We start from the raw sequence: 14,842 nt of genomic DNA, 5'->3' as shown, positions 1-14,842 counted from the left end.
GAAAGGAATAGTATAGAGATTGTTTAAGTGTCAATCGCTTTTAAAAGTTTATCCCCTGTTAAAAAAATTCCAAGACAACTTCCAATATCATTAACTATAGGAATTTCTTATCACTCTAGAACTTTAACATTCTTTTCGTTATACATAATATTGTTAATAAGTACATTTAAACTATGATTAATGTGGAAACTCTTATTGAAAATTAATGTATATTTAGGTTAAAATGTATTTGTGTTGTATGGTAACCCAAAGTCCTTTTTAATTAATAAATTAATAGTTTGCAAAATTTTTCATTTTTAATAAAAAGTTAAAAATAAGCATACCTGTTTACACGATTGATTTTGCAATATACATACGTATATGCAAGATTAACAGCTGGTAAATAACAAAACTGACGTTATTAGTATTTAGTACAATATCATTTTAATTATTTATAAACCTGTTAGCTGTCAAATAGCGTGACAGTCATATCAATCCGGAGTTTTCACGAAGTTTAAACTGGTTGAAATGTCACAATGTTTCAATTCCATATCAAAAATATAATTATTATAAAACAACAGTTAATGTAAATCGAAATCTAATTAAAAATTTAATTAAAACTTAAACAAAACTAATCAACACTAATCCATGATTTTGCTGAAAGGTATTTGGTAGTTTCAGACAATTTACACTGTTTTATTAAATAATTCGTGGGCCTATAAATTCACTACTTTAAATAAATTAATTACTTGTCTTACTCTCAATTGTTTATTCAATACACTTTTTAATGTTTATCAATGTATTTTTATCAAGTACTTTATTTTTATTGCCTTTCTTGTACTTTGTAGGCGGAAGTCGTTGTAGTTATGAAGCTACAATACAAGACCTTAATTAATTATTTAACAGTCAAAATTGCTACAGTACCCTTGAGGAATACAATTTGGGTTCTACAAAATTGGCAAGAAAGAATAATTAGGGGGTAACTGTAAACCTCCTAATGAATTAAAAATTTTCAAAAACCTTCAAATTTCTTACCCTTCAATTGTTAAACTATTATTCTTAAGACACAGTTTAAATGGTACTTAAAATTTACAAAGTTGACGTCATTCTAGATAATACCAGTTCATTTTTATTGTAACCCTATGATATGAGTATGAAGTTAAATAATTGACAAAGAAAATAAGATTTTTTTATTTTTTAAATACTTGGCTCTAAACTTACTGTAGACTAATGAGATTTCAGCTCCAACAATGGTCTAAACATTGCAATAACGAGTTGACTAAGAAATTCACCTTTAGTTTCAGCGATACTCAGATCAGTGAAAGAAATAAAATTATTAATACGAAAAATATGGACCTATTATATAAGGTAAAAGAAAGGTTAATTTAAATAGATCCTAAGAATTTATTACATAATAGAATTTTTTTGAAATAAAGATCTAATAAACCACCAAATATTTTTTTGCATATTTCGTGTCAAACTGAGTGTCGTGTCAAACTTGGAGTTAAATACTTTAAATAAGTTACAGTTGAATTCGAAATATATTTTATTAACTATACGATTTTGTGAACTTACTGAACCCGTTTGAATCTCAATACGTCTATTCAAAGTCAAAGATAATATATAAAATTTTATAGCTTAGAAGCAGTTTCGCGATGTGAATCCAAAGTATCACTCGAAATAGGTTCGTCGTGGATTTGTACGCGGTAGAAGTGGGAGCGAGAGGTATAACAGCTAAATCTCTCTTCAACCTACTAAATGACTTGGGCCTGTCCAGAACTCATATCAATTCATTCTTGGTACGTACTTAGTACGTACGAAGGCAGCCCTAGTTAGTTCTTTTCAAATTTAGTTAGGTGAAAAGAGGAGCTTTGACGGTGGAGGTGAGAGTTTAACGCGCGGTAGATAGCGGCCCTTTAAACCTACACCTGGGTCGCAGGTCCCGGGTACTGTTGAAGCTCCTCTCCCTGTAACACAATGGACCCGGCGCCCTCACGGTGAATCCATTAACGCTGAGAGGTTTCGTCTCATATATCTGTTTTTTGACTGCGTTTTTTTGAAATTATTATTACTGATAGAGCTGCGGCTTTGACAGAGTCTCTGGGAAAGTGGGTGGATGCTAAGAACTACTGTCTGTATTGTAGCAGTACTGGTGTTCTATACGTTGGCGGATTCTTGATTTCGCTCTAATTTTATTATGAATAAAATTTGATTTCTGCACTATACTTATAACTATTTATTTCTCTTTATAGCATATACTTCTTTCACTTATGTTATGACGTAGAACTCCTTTATGAAATTGGAATGTTGAGGGTACGCACATAATACATATGACGTAATACTTCTTAACTTCGTAAGTAATTTCTGCGAAATCTACATGTTGATGCAGGTAATCATTTGTATATAGATAGCTTTATGTTTCTATTTTTCCAACAAATATCTTATATTAACTCTAAAAAAATAAAAAATGTGCAATGAAATTAATCTGTTTTAATTCCTTGCCCCGAAATTAATTATTACGCTTTCATATTATTAAAAAAGCCTTAATTTACAAATAAACAAGTATAAAATGAGTGCTTATGAAGGACTTCGTTTTGGCCTTTATATAAAATATAATTTAATAGTTTTAATTATTATATATATCTTCATTTAGTGCAATATAAATATAATTATATTTCATGTTATTTGAAATAACGAAACATTTACTAAATATCATAAAAGTAATCGAAGTCACTTCATCAGCCGTTACATCCGTCAGCAATATAATTTGTCACGAACGATTCCGGCCCATGTCAGTGACGGTAAAGAAACGTTACCATTTAGTAGTGACACAATAGCGGCTTTAGCGCTTTTATATTAATTAATATTTCCGTCCTAATTTATAAGTTTAATTTACTTTTAGCTTATTTAGTTGAGTGGTTGTTGGAACTTTCAGTGTAAATTACGAGAACTTGTAGAAATATTTTAAGTTCAGTGACTATATTTAAATTTTTTACCTTTATCTAATCCAATGGTATGATATTATGCTATATTTTATTAGTTTGATATTTTCTTTATAGTAATAGATATCTTCTTAACTTCAAGGCTCAATGAATAGCACAAAATCTCGTTTAAAATATTTTGTTTACGGCGACTTTATTTCTGCAATTGTGGTTCTGTAATAAACGTATTAATAAAATCTTTATCAAAAACGGAAATGACTTAAACATTATGAATTCATAATAATCACAACACTCCAGAACACTACATGGCAAATTGTTTCAAAGACAGACGGTGACTATGGACTATATACTACATAACAGTACGCTCAGTGGAGACTTAAATCAAGTACAATAGTAGACATTGAGTATTGCATTCAGAGAGCACTGGTAAAGGCTGGTTCACCTTAGATCAGTAATTTTGTTAAATCAAGAGTATTTCACTAACTAACATCGAGTATATTGGACGAAAATAGTTATCACAGACAACAATTCAAGTATTAAAACATTTTTTTTTATTGAGCATGTAATATAGTGCACAGAATACGGTGATAATATTTTTATTTCATTTAAAAAATAATAAAGATATTGTGGACACTAATTGACTTCAATTAGTAGTTACTAAAAAGTATTAAAAAAAAAAACTAGGATCGTGATCACGAACAGACGATATGTCATCTCGTAATAACATGACATCACGCCTGCCCGTGGTCACCGTTGCTGCAAAGTAACGAGTAGTAAAATACCAAAAATAGGAGTTTTTTTCCCAGCCTCAGTAAGTATAGCTTATGAGCTAGTCATAGATGATGAAGTTAAAATAATATATAATCAATGGGTACAAAGCTGTATACAAGAAAAGCTATGTATTGCGATGACTTATTATTTATCAAAACTTGATGTTGTTAATGTATTTTAGCGTTGCAAATATTCTAAAGACAATAATTCGATTTAAAACAACATTTTAATGGAATAAAGAGACTTTAAAAAACAATTTGTTCAGATTTATTTAACCATCGTTATGATCATTTGAAATAAAATACAACCGACAACATCACGTTTTAGCCTCATTCACATACTAATTCACTTATCAAATTACTAGACTAGTGCTAACGTGATCTTGTGAAACGCGCATTTATTTTACTCAAAAATCCGCCGTCAAATGAATACTCCCATCCAGGCTTAAGTATTTAGAAACGTGCGACTCGCGCCGTGTGACGAGCATTTGAATAAAAATGTAAATGACGCCCTTAAAGAATTTACGGTATTGAGCCAAGCGACTTACCCTTGTAAACGAGCTAATCTCAATGACTGATTGGGAAAATTATAAATATGAAAAGATTTAAGGAACCATTATAACCGTATTCACCATTAAATTCATCTATAACCGTATTGTTGGTGGACATTAGAATAAAATAAAATAAGAACACAAAAACAAGCTTTTAGAAATTTTCAGTGAACTAAGAATAACAAAGCAATACTCTCTTTCCCTCTAATTTAACAAAGCAAGTCTTCTTACACTGTACGTGTATATTACGTGTAATTATTTTTTTCTTTCCATTATTTTATAATATTGGATGGACGTTTCCTTACATCACCATAACAGTAAACAATATTTCGGTGAACACAATAAAAACTTGTGAGATTTTGTTTTTAACAAAACTGAAGAAAACTAATTATAAAGTTTAAAGAATGTTTAAGAATTAATTAAATTGTTCAAGTTAAACTAACTTTATTTTATAAAAACTTCAAATTCCATTTCTTTATAAACAATGCCATACCAGAGCTGAATTAGAGTTGGAAAAGTAATAAATAACTTGCGGTTTGATAAACTGAGATCCATATTCCCATGAATTGTATGGACATGTACATGTTCACTTATATTTCGAAACCCGAGTATTCGGACAAAGAGACTATTCAAATAAGACTTTTTTTCTGATGGACAAAATAACAAGGCTCCTGCTTTTTAACTCTTCATCCCAATGTAAAAATAAGTTTTGCAATTATCGACAAAATCTACTTGTAATGAAAATTAAGAATTTTTAATGCTCAACTTTGTCAATTTGAAAATTAACTAAAAACCCAAACAATGAAAAAGTATTTAACCAAAATACAACAGGACCAAAATGTATTTGAATAACATGAATTACACATAGTACAATTTATTGGAATTCCTAAAAAGACTTAAAGTTAAAATCGTAAATAAATAAATTGATATTTATAGAAGGGATAAAGGCTTTGAGAAAATTACCCACATAAGTTACCTTTGTATTCGTCGCTCAATTGCACTGTTTCTACTATTCCCAACGAGCTTGGTTATATTTCCTGAACTAGAGAAAATCACCATGCAAACTTCCACATACAAAGTCGAACATAGTGTCTATGAATGCTTCCAAATAATATATCTTAGTTATTTCTGAAGTATTTCAAGGATTTTGTAAGACTTGTTCAACATTGGTTGAATAGTACTAAAAACTTCGGTTTCGATTTTCTGGCAGATTTCTAATAATCTTTGTCTTTAACAATGGTATAAAAATTGTAAGCAGTAAAGTATTATATGATTGTATTAAAAAATTCTTCCTTTGCTTATATCTGGAAAATGCTCTGATTTGTAAAATTAATCTCGAAGTAGAGAAACTTCACACCGACTTTAACAATATAATTTAAATGGAATGGAAATTTCAAAATTGCAAAAATTTTTTATATGAACTTTACTCACGAAATCAAGAATAACTTTTTACTTTCTAATAATATCACCAACTATCCTATAAAGGAAATGCGAACTCGTGGAAACTTCTCAACTCAATTTTACTCCCCAAATTTCGTTTTTAGTACTAGTTTAGTCCTTCCACATGTTCATGTGGCGCAAATAAACACTTACAAATAAAAACGATGGCAGTTTTTCATTATATCTTGGCTCATAAACCTGTATTAGTTGAGATGAAACCTCTCAGCATTCCACGGATTCACCGTGCAGGTGCCGGGTCCTTCGCCTTGCAGGGAGAGGAGCTTCAACAGTGCGACCCAGGTGCAGGTTTAAGGAGTCCCTATCCGATGCGCGTTTAACGCTCACCTCCACCGTCCAAGCTCTTCTCCCTAACTAACCCAATTTGAAACGAACCTACTAAGGCTGCGTTCAAAGTACGTGCTAAGAATGAATCAATGTTGGTTCTGGACATGCCCAAGACTTTTAGTAGGTTGTAGAGAGTTTTAGCTGTTAAACTTCTCGCTCCCGCTTCTATTATGTGCGAAGATTTATGAATGAAAAATGAGAAACTATCCGTATTTAGTTGGAAAATGTTAAAATCGTGGTGAGTGAAGAGAATTTTCTTAATTTATATTACCTCTTCTCTCATCCTTATTATACATACATACTACATACTTAAGTTAAAACGGAAATAACAATATTTTTATGGTATCTTAATTTTAGTTTTTGCATAAATGTCAAGATGTTACCTATGGCCTAACGTGAGTTGATATAATAGAGAGATCTTTTGAATGAAATTTTTTTCTACTAAAACCTTACTCACGATATCGACAGTAAAGTGGACATTACAGCTGATAAGTGAACTTAAATGTGCGTAAATTACATAAAGAAGCTAAACATGCCATTTTTATTCTAAGACAATAAATGATTTAAATTTTGAAGATAAATATACAATGAAATAACTATACACTTAATAAGTATCATATTAAGTATCATAACATATAATATTTTCATAATATATATATCAAAACTATGGTACTATTTACACAAATATTTTATATAATAATATTGTTACTACAACTGTTGTTACAAATACATAACTTCAATTCTGGTTAACTCGGAAGCAACAGTGGTTTTAATATAGATTGAACAGTCAAATTGATATGCGAGAGGCAATTTCTCAGACCTAACTTAGAACCACCTCAATCGAAACAAGCTTTATTAATTTATCAGAGACTATATAAGATCGAAGCTATCAACTCTCTCTAATGAATGGAACTGTAACTCAAATTTGATTACAAGATTTGTTTACATTCATAACAACATAAATATTTTTTTGGTTAATTCATCAAATCGACAAAGATAATAATATTACATTCAAATACCGCTAATATCAAAGAGTGTGTATAGAAAAATTTGAAAGTAATTTGTTAATGATCATCAAAGTGATTTCTTATATTCATGAATTGTAATGCATTAAAAATGTAACATAAGTAGTATTGTATAATTGATTGGTTTTCAAATCAATTCAAGACTTCTTAGAAAATCGTTTTGTTGCTATGAATGGAGTACTTATAAATTGAATACTAACAATCATTCAATTTATAACTTGTTCGGTTCCCACTCATTTCACTTGAACTGTTATTTCTTCATAGTTAATACAAATAATTTATTGGAAATGCATTTAGCATTCAATTACCGCCCTTGAAGACTATTTTCGTACTCATTCAATATAAGTAAGTAAGTAAGTAAGCCACAATTATCTGTTCACATATTGTCAGTTAGTGACAATCGCAAAAGTATGCCTCGATATAATTAAAACTCTCTCAGCTCTTTTTGAAATAAAATTAAAAAATATAACCAATGTCTTTTTCAATTAAATGAAACTTGTAATTTAAAAAAAATGCAGTTAAAATTGCCTTAATATATATTTTCATTAAATTGTAAAGTTCCACATTAAAAGATTCATTTTATACAATTATTGACTAGATATGCGGATGTATAATTATACACATACTATTGAGTGCTTTTAAATGAGCTAAGAGTGCAATGATCGGAGGGTACTCCCGATAAATAGGTACTTAACCGCATTTGTAGTCCATGAACTGCGTTCATCGTGCAAACAAACCTCCTACTTTGATGAAAAATAATCAGTTTATTACAATATTACAATTCTTATTTTTTTGTTTCTCCTTATACGAACCTGCAATTTGAATGTCGTTCCAAAGGAAGTGACAAAAAGAAGCAATATATTAATAATAAAATCAACTGAAGTCATCGCATTTTTAAACATTTTGGCAAGTACTACTACTACTAGCGGTAATACAATTGTAAATAAAGAGATATTTATAAAAAACATAGAAAAAAAAATTGCTTCCTTTAAGTGTCTTTTAGGTCAGCATAAAAAAAATATAAGCTGGTCACAATTACCTTGGAGCAGGAGGTTATTTCAATACCAAATAATTATAAAAAAAAACATCAAACCGTTTTATACAGGTTGATCAATACAGACACGACATACTGGATTCGAGTTGGTCGAACATAGACTATATTGGTTAGATCTGGCTCCCTTCATCTTTAAATAACACTTTCGAAAAGATGTTATTTTATAGAAATCTTCAATGCACTGCACTATTATAAATTTTATGTACATTTTTTAAAATATTCACACAGAAGTCGTAATTATCAATGAACTTACCTCTAAAATGTTTGTTACTTAAGTATCAATGATCGGTTCAAGAAGTTTCTCATAGTCATAGTTAATTAAAAATACATTGAGAACAAAAGTATTGATTTCCTCTACCTAACAGAATCTCGTTGATTCTTATAATTTAATTATTGAATATCGATATTATTAACTAACAACATTTCAACTATTTTTTACTAGCTTCAGTTTTATTAACTTATTGTTTCAACATAATAAAGAAAATACTAATTTTTCATACTTCAGATTAATCAGTAATAATGTCAAAATATTTATATGTCAAAAGAATTTTAAAAATCGATTTTCATTGTTTGATTTTCAAATGCAATTTTATACGAATATTCTCTTAAAAATGTTTTTACTATTACTCAGTTAATATTCATGCAGAAAACAGTTTAAAATAAATTTAACACTCGCTTAGGAGTAAAAGCCGTGTAATATGATTTAATTTGAAGCGAATGTGGTAATTATCTCTGGATCAATGTAAGCCTATTTGGCTAGCATTGTTTCCTTCAACAAAGGACGGGATGTCAGCGTTAATTGATCACGTAGCATTCCCAACTCTGGTCAGTGGTAAAAACCCACACGTAATAGAAGAGTTTCTTTCAATTCACTAATGTATTAGTGCCATGACTTTAAGGCTACGTGTAGAAAATTTCAAATGACTGCAGTTAATTATTTGTTGTTGCAGTTGTTGCATTCATATTAATTTAAAGAGTATCACTGATGCAAAAGATTTTGTCATTTTATGAAATAAAAGAATAAAGATAACGTACTTTTAGTTGCCAGTATAAAAAAATTATTTAGCTAGAAATACCGACCAATATTTATTGCAATACACTAAAATTTAAACAATAATTTTTAAACACTAGAAATATTTATTAACCCTACACATAGCTACAGGTGTTAATCTTGTTAAGACAAAAATAAAACTTAGACTTTTAAATATTTCTATAATTAACTTCCCTGTACGGTACGATTAAAACATAAGGTAAATAAAAAAATATTTTACAAAGAAGTTGAAGGAAAATAAACGACTCTGTAACTTTGTTAATCAAATTCTTCTTTCTGTATTCACAGAGAAACCAGCCAAACACTTAGGACTAACTATACTAATGGAAGCGAACACGGAACTCCCATTGACCCTCATTGATTTCTCTCGATACTCAATTATCAGATGTCCGTTGTATAGTATATTATATTTTGCAAATAAAGGACTATTTTTTATTACATTGGAACCATTAAGTCAGTATAATAAAAATAGGTTAGGGGTCCAGTAAAACATTTTTCGTAAACCGATATAAAAATTCGTTATTTCTATAACATACAAAAATCTTGATGGGACAATTTTGGTATTTAGGAAGCTTAAAAGTTTATGTGATTATATGGATACGACGTTAAAATATTATAAAGCTAATAGATAAACAAAATTATTCGTCGGATTATATTTACAAAGGGTAAGCCTTCGCAGTAATTGATCACGTAGTTGCCCATCCCTGGTTCCGGATAACACTTTGTAAGTGTTTTCGGGTCTTAGTGATGTTGTTACAAGCAAGCGTTAATATGGACGAATCAACCAACTTAAAATGACACTAAATATAAGTTATTATAGAAGAAAAACTATTACTCTTTACCTTAAGTTTAATGTAAAAAAAATTATTGTCCGTGTAATAAAACCGATGGCTCGTATTTCATAAAAGTTTTTTGCTGAAGTCAAGTTAATTATTGATATTTTTCTATTTAATAAAGGATATAAATTTCATGGTAGCGTTTGGACATGTGCTGATCCAAGTAAACGACAAACAACTTTAGCAAATTTGACAATACAGAATAATAGGTATAAATACATTATATCGTAAATATCTTTAAAAACAGAACAAAAATATATAGAAAATTAAATATTGATTTAGTGTTCTTTATATAAGATTATAACTCGAATATAGCCACGAGGAGTCGGCACCGAGAAGTCTTATCGGCTTACTCCAACCAGGCGTCAACTTTAGAGAGCATGTGACCGGAACCGTTCAGCACCCCAGGCTTATCCAGTTGACGACGACTCTCTTACCGGCTTATTGCCGATCTACAGAACACAATACGCCAGCAATACTTGAAAGCAATGGCGGCTGTTGACGAAAGTATTGAATTTAATTGGTTTCCATTATTGGATTGTAATTTGTTTATTTAATAATTTTAGATTTACAAATGTTGAAATTTATAGTACGTAAATGTTTTAACCGTCATTATTTCTCAAAAACTTATCGTTCTATACAATAATTGGGTTTTATCTAGCCATTTCATTGCTCACTCTTAAAATTTTACTAATAAATTGAATTGTTTTTTTTATGCTGATTCGAAATAAACTTTTTGAAAAACTTACAATAAAAAATTATCCATTTTTATATGAATTGCCACATAAGCTAACGCACATAAAAATCACTGTTAGGTAATTTAAAGAAAAACGAAATTTATCTTTGTTAATTTTCTTCTAGTGTAAACTTTTATCATCAGCTTTACATTGATAATATCATCGTTTGTCGCATAAATTCAACACTATATCGAAAATATTAAATGAAACTAGTATTATTCGGATTTAGATTTTATTATTTAAAAACTACATAATCACGGGCAGACGAGGTGTCTGCCCGTGATCACGGTTGCTGCAAAGTAACCGAAACGTCGGGTTTATGTAGTTTTTAAATAATAAAAATCCGCGTAGTAAATCCGAATAATACTAGTTTCATTTAAATGAATACTCGCGAAAATCTTAGATCGAAAATATTAATTAAAATTATTCTTACATGCCATTTTATGTTTATATTGCTTACATCTGTTTCTTAAACAATTGTAAATTTTTTACATTTAAGTTCTAGTATATAAACGTACGAGAACTCTTCTTTATCCTCACCTATCTCTCAATTTTTCTATCTAACATTTCAATCCTTTAAACAAAGAAGAAACAACTAAAACTTTACACATAATATATTGTTCTTAGCTTCAAGACGTAGATTTTGTTTTTCTTTGTTAAACTAGAAAGCAGCAAAATTAAAAAGAATTGAGGAAAAAGTTCTTATATATATATATATATATATATATACTTATATAGATAAATAGTAGATAGATAATATAATAACATTCTATACCATCTTTATACAGATTTTACAATATGAAAACGTCAGTTCAAAACATAAAACATCAAAGCATTTATTCTAAAAACTAAACCCGATTCCTCCAAGTCTTCTTCAATGTAAAAATTAAATAATCTAATCAATTTCTTTGATTATTAATTCCATTGTTTATTTTTACTATAGACAACAAGAATTTTAAAGTTAAATAGTTTTAGCGATATTTTGCTGTACACAAATTTTTAAGTCCAATGTAATATTAAATAATACTATAATCTTAATTTATATAATAAGTTTTTTTAACCATTATATAAACGTAACCCAGTTAAGTGTTGTGTACCGTCTTAACCGCCGTTCTTTTAATGGAAAATAATGGTTTCCCGTCTTTCTTTTAAAAACGTGTATCCCATTAATGTATACCGTTGAGCTTTAAAATAAAGTTGAAACTAACATTCATGGAGCTTAATTTTTAAGATCTATTGTAAACTGCTTTTTAATTAAAATAAACATCTCTATACTTAAAACAAATATGTTCAACAAAGAACTTGAAACCTAAAAATACATTACTATTTCAACAATAGTTGAATAATATTTCAAAAACATATATTTTTTGTTTATTTTAAAACAGATCTTTGTTACATATGAAACAATTGTTTGAAAACATTAATTAAATATTCTTCTGAAATTCAATAGCCAAATTTTATTTTAGTGTAAGCATTTTCATAAGCCTGTTTGTTTTGTTTGAAATTAACTGACGTTTTAATGGTCCAGTTACATGATATATTTGATTTTCTAAGCATAGGTAAAAACGAATATTTTTTCCTTTCATTCCCCTCCCAGTAAATATAAATGACATGATATTCTGCAAGATCTAATTACGATTAAACTATGTAATAAAATGTACAAGTGGAGAATAAGTTGAATAAAAAACAAATATATTATAGTTTGCCTTATCAAAAACTATTATAAAGATAAAACTCGATAAAACAAAATCGTCGTCACGCACATTTTCCCCAAAAAAGTTGGTCCCATAAAATAAATTGCGAACATCGGTACCCACACCTATCGAAAAACTACTCATCAATAGCTCGTGAAAGATAGGGATGAAACAAATAGCGGTTTTGTAAATTCCGGCATTTACTGATCAATAAAGTGGCAACCCTGATTTATAAATGCCATGTAGCAAAAACAACATTAGACAAAATCAAACAAATTAATGAAGAAATCTTAATTTCACCAATGGCAATATATTAACAGGTTACTTCTTCTTTACGTTTACTTACTTTCTTATGTCAGGAAATAATCTCAAGATAGAGTAAAAAAATATATCATGTTTCGGTGACTTAGATTTTATACTAGAAATATAAGATCTTAAGAATAAAAAAGTCGTGGTGGCCGGGAGGTTAAAGGCTTGCCTCTCATACGTGAGACCGCGGGTTCGAAACCTGCCAAGTACCAATGTGATCTTTTCCAAATTATAGGTACTTTCTAAGAGTATTTAGACACCACTGACGGACGGTGAAGGAAAACATCGTGAGGAAACCTGGTCTTATAATTTCAAATAATAAGATTGAAATCGCCAACCCGTCTTTAGCAAGCGTGGTGATTAATGTTCTAACCTTCTCCATGTGAGAAGAGGCCTTTGCTCAGCAGTGGGCACCTACAGGCTGATGATGATAAGATCTTAAATATAGGAAATTTATGAGACTTCTTTTTTATTGTACTTACTTGATTACACCAAGAACAAAGTAAATCTCTATCCGATTATAATAAAAAAAAATGATATTCCTAATCTAAATTATTGTACATCTATTTTAAGGTCCTACATATTTAGTTTTCCTGATATCTCAAATCGATAATTATTCAATATTATTAATTGCGTTACTATTTATAAGAAATTATTTTGTCTTCATTTGTCTAATTGGTTCTCGAGATTATTAATATTAAAGGTAGTTGGCTAATTATTTACTGGCTCTATGATCAATTATTCGTATCCGTGTTCCTGTTTATTTTATCTCCTACAGATTTTATTTAGAGTTGTATATGATGTCTTGAAAAAATACAGCCTTTATATTAACATTGAGTTTTATCTTGATTACATTTGTTTTTATCTTAATGTGTCATCATATTCAGGCATTGTTGTAGAACGGCAGTTTTATACGCACATGCTACAAAATTGATTCAGGACAAAAAGTAGAACGGTTGAATAACGAAATGAAACAAAAAAAGAAGCTTTTATAAAATAACTGAATGAATCTGTGTCGAGTTGTGTCGATGACATAATAAAACTATCATGCTATTATGATTAGTAAGGCGTAAAAATATAACCTAACGCCATATAGCTCTGTGTTATTTAGGTTAACAACTAACCGAATAGTTCACGAGCTTCTTACCGATAGAAGTGCCACGGTAATGAAATAAATAAGTAATAAAACCATTTAAGCGCGCCTCTGGATATTTTCTTAATAAATTCCATATTGTTAGTCTTTAAGTCTTATAGACAATTTGGACTATATTTGCTTTAATGCAACTAAAAATCATATGAGACCAAATGCTCAGTATTTCTCGGAGAGACACAACCATGCCGGAGGCAGTCAACGAAGCGTTTACCGACGAACTTAAATTGTGTTATCTGACTGGTTGTTGTGATGCGTATGAGATGAACAGGAAAATATGGAAGACAGTTTAACAAGCTGAGAAGTGGAAATGTTATCTATATATAACTAACACATTCTGTTATAAATAGATTTATCTAAAAATACACTTATAAAAAATATATGTTAAAATATTTTTTTATATTATTATGGACCCCATACGCTTGTATGCGATAAAAAAGTCAAAACAGCAAAACCTTTACATAATAATTAGTGCACAAGGTGCATCGACATCAAGGGAAGTCCCGCAAAACCGGTAATTAACCGCGTTCCGAGAACTGTGAGTCGATCAATATATCACATTTAAACAACTGAATGACATTATTTTATTTCAAATCATATACTTATATTCTATTAGTTTAACATAAACAATTGTTAAAATAATTATAAAATTAATTTGTTGTATTTGCAATACATTAAAAAAATATGGTTTGTGTTTATAATTTAGTTCATTTGTATATTTTCAACATGATCGGGGAATTTTTATGGATACAAAAATTACTATTACTTAAATTATATTCAAGTTATTTATGTCAAAATTAAATTTGTTATAGATTTAAGATTGAAGTTGTTATAGATAAGATGTAAATTAACTTCTACATCATCTAACTCCAGTATCTTTTTCTTTAAAGTGACTAGTTCTGAACCTAATAAAAAATAATTAAATATTACTATAAAAAATATTATTATTAACAGAAGAA

The sequence above is a fragment of the Danaus plexippus genome, chromosome 15 (genome assembly GCF_018135715.1).
Source record: "Danaus plexippus chromosome 15, MEX_DaPlex, whole genome shotgun sequence".
Taxonomy (NCBI): domain Eukaryota; kingdom Metazoa; phylum Arthropoda; class Insecta; order Lepidoptera; family Nymphalidae; genus Danaus; species Danaus plexippus.
This window is presented reverse-complemented; position numbering follows the sequence as displayed.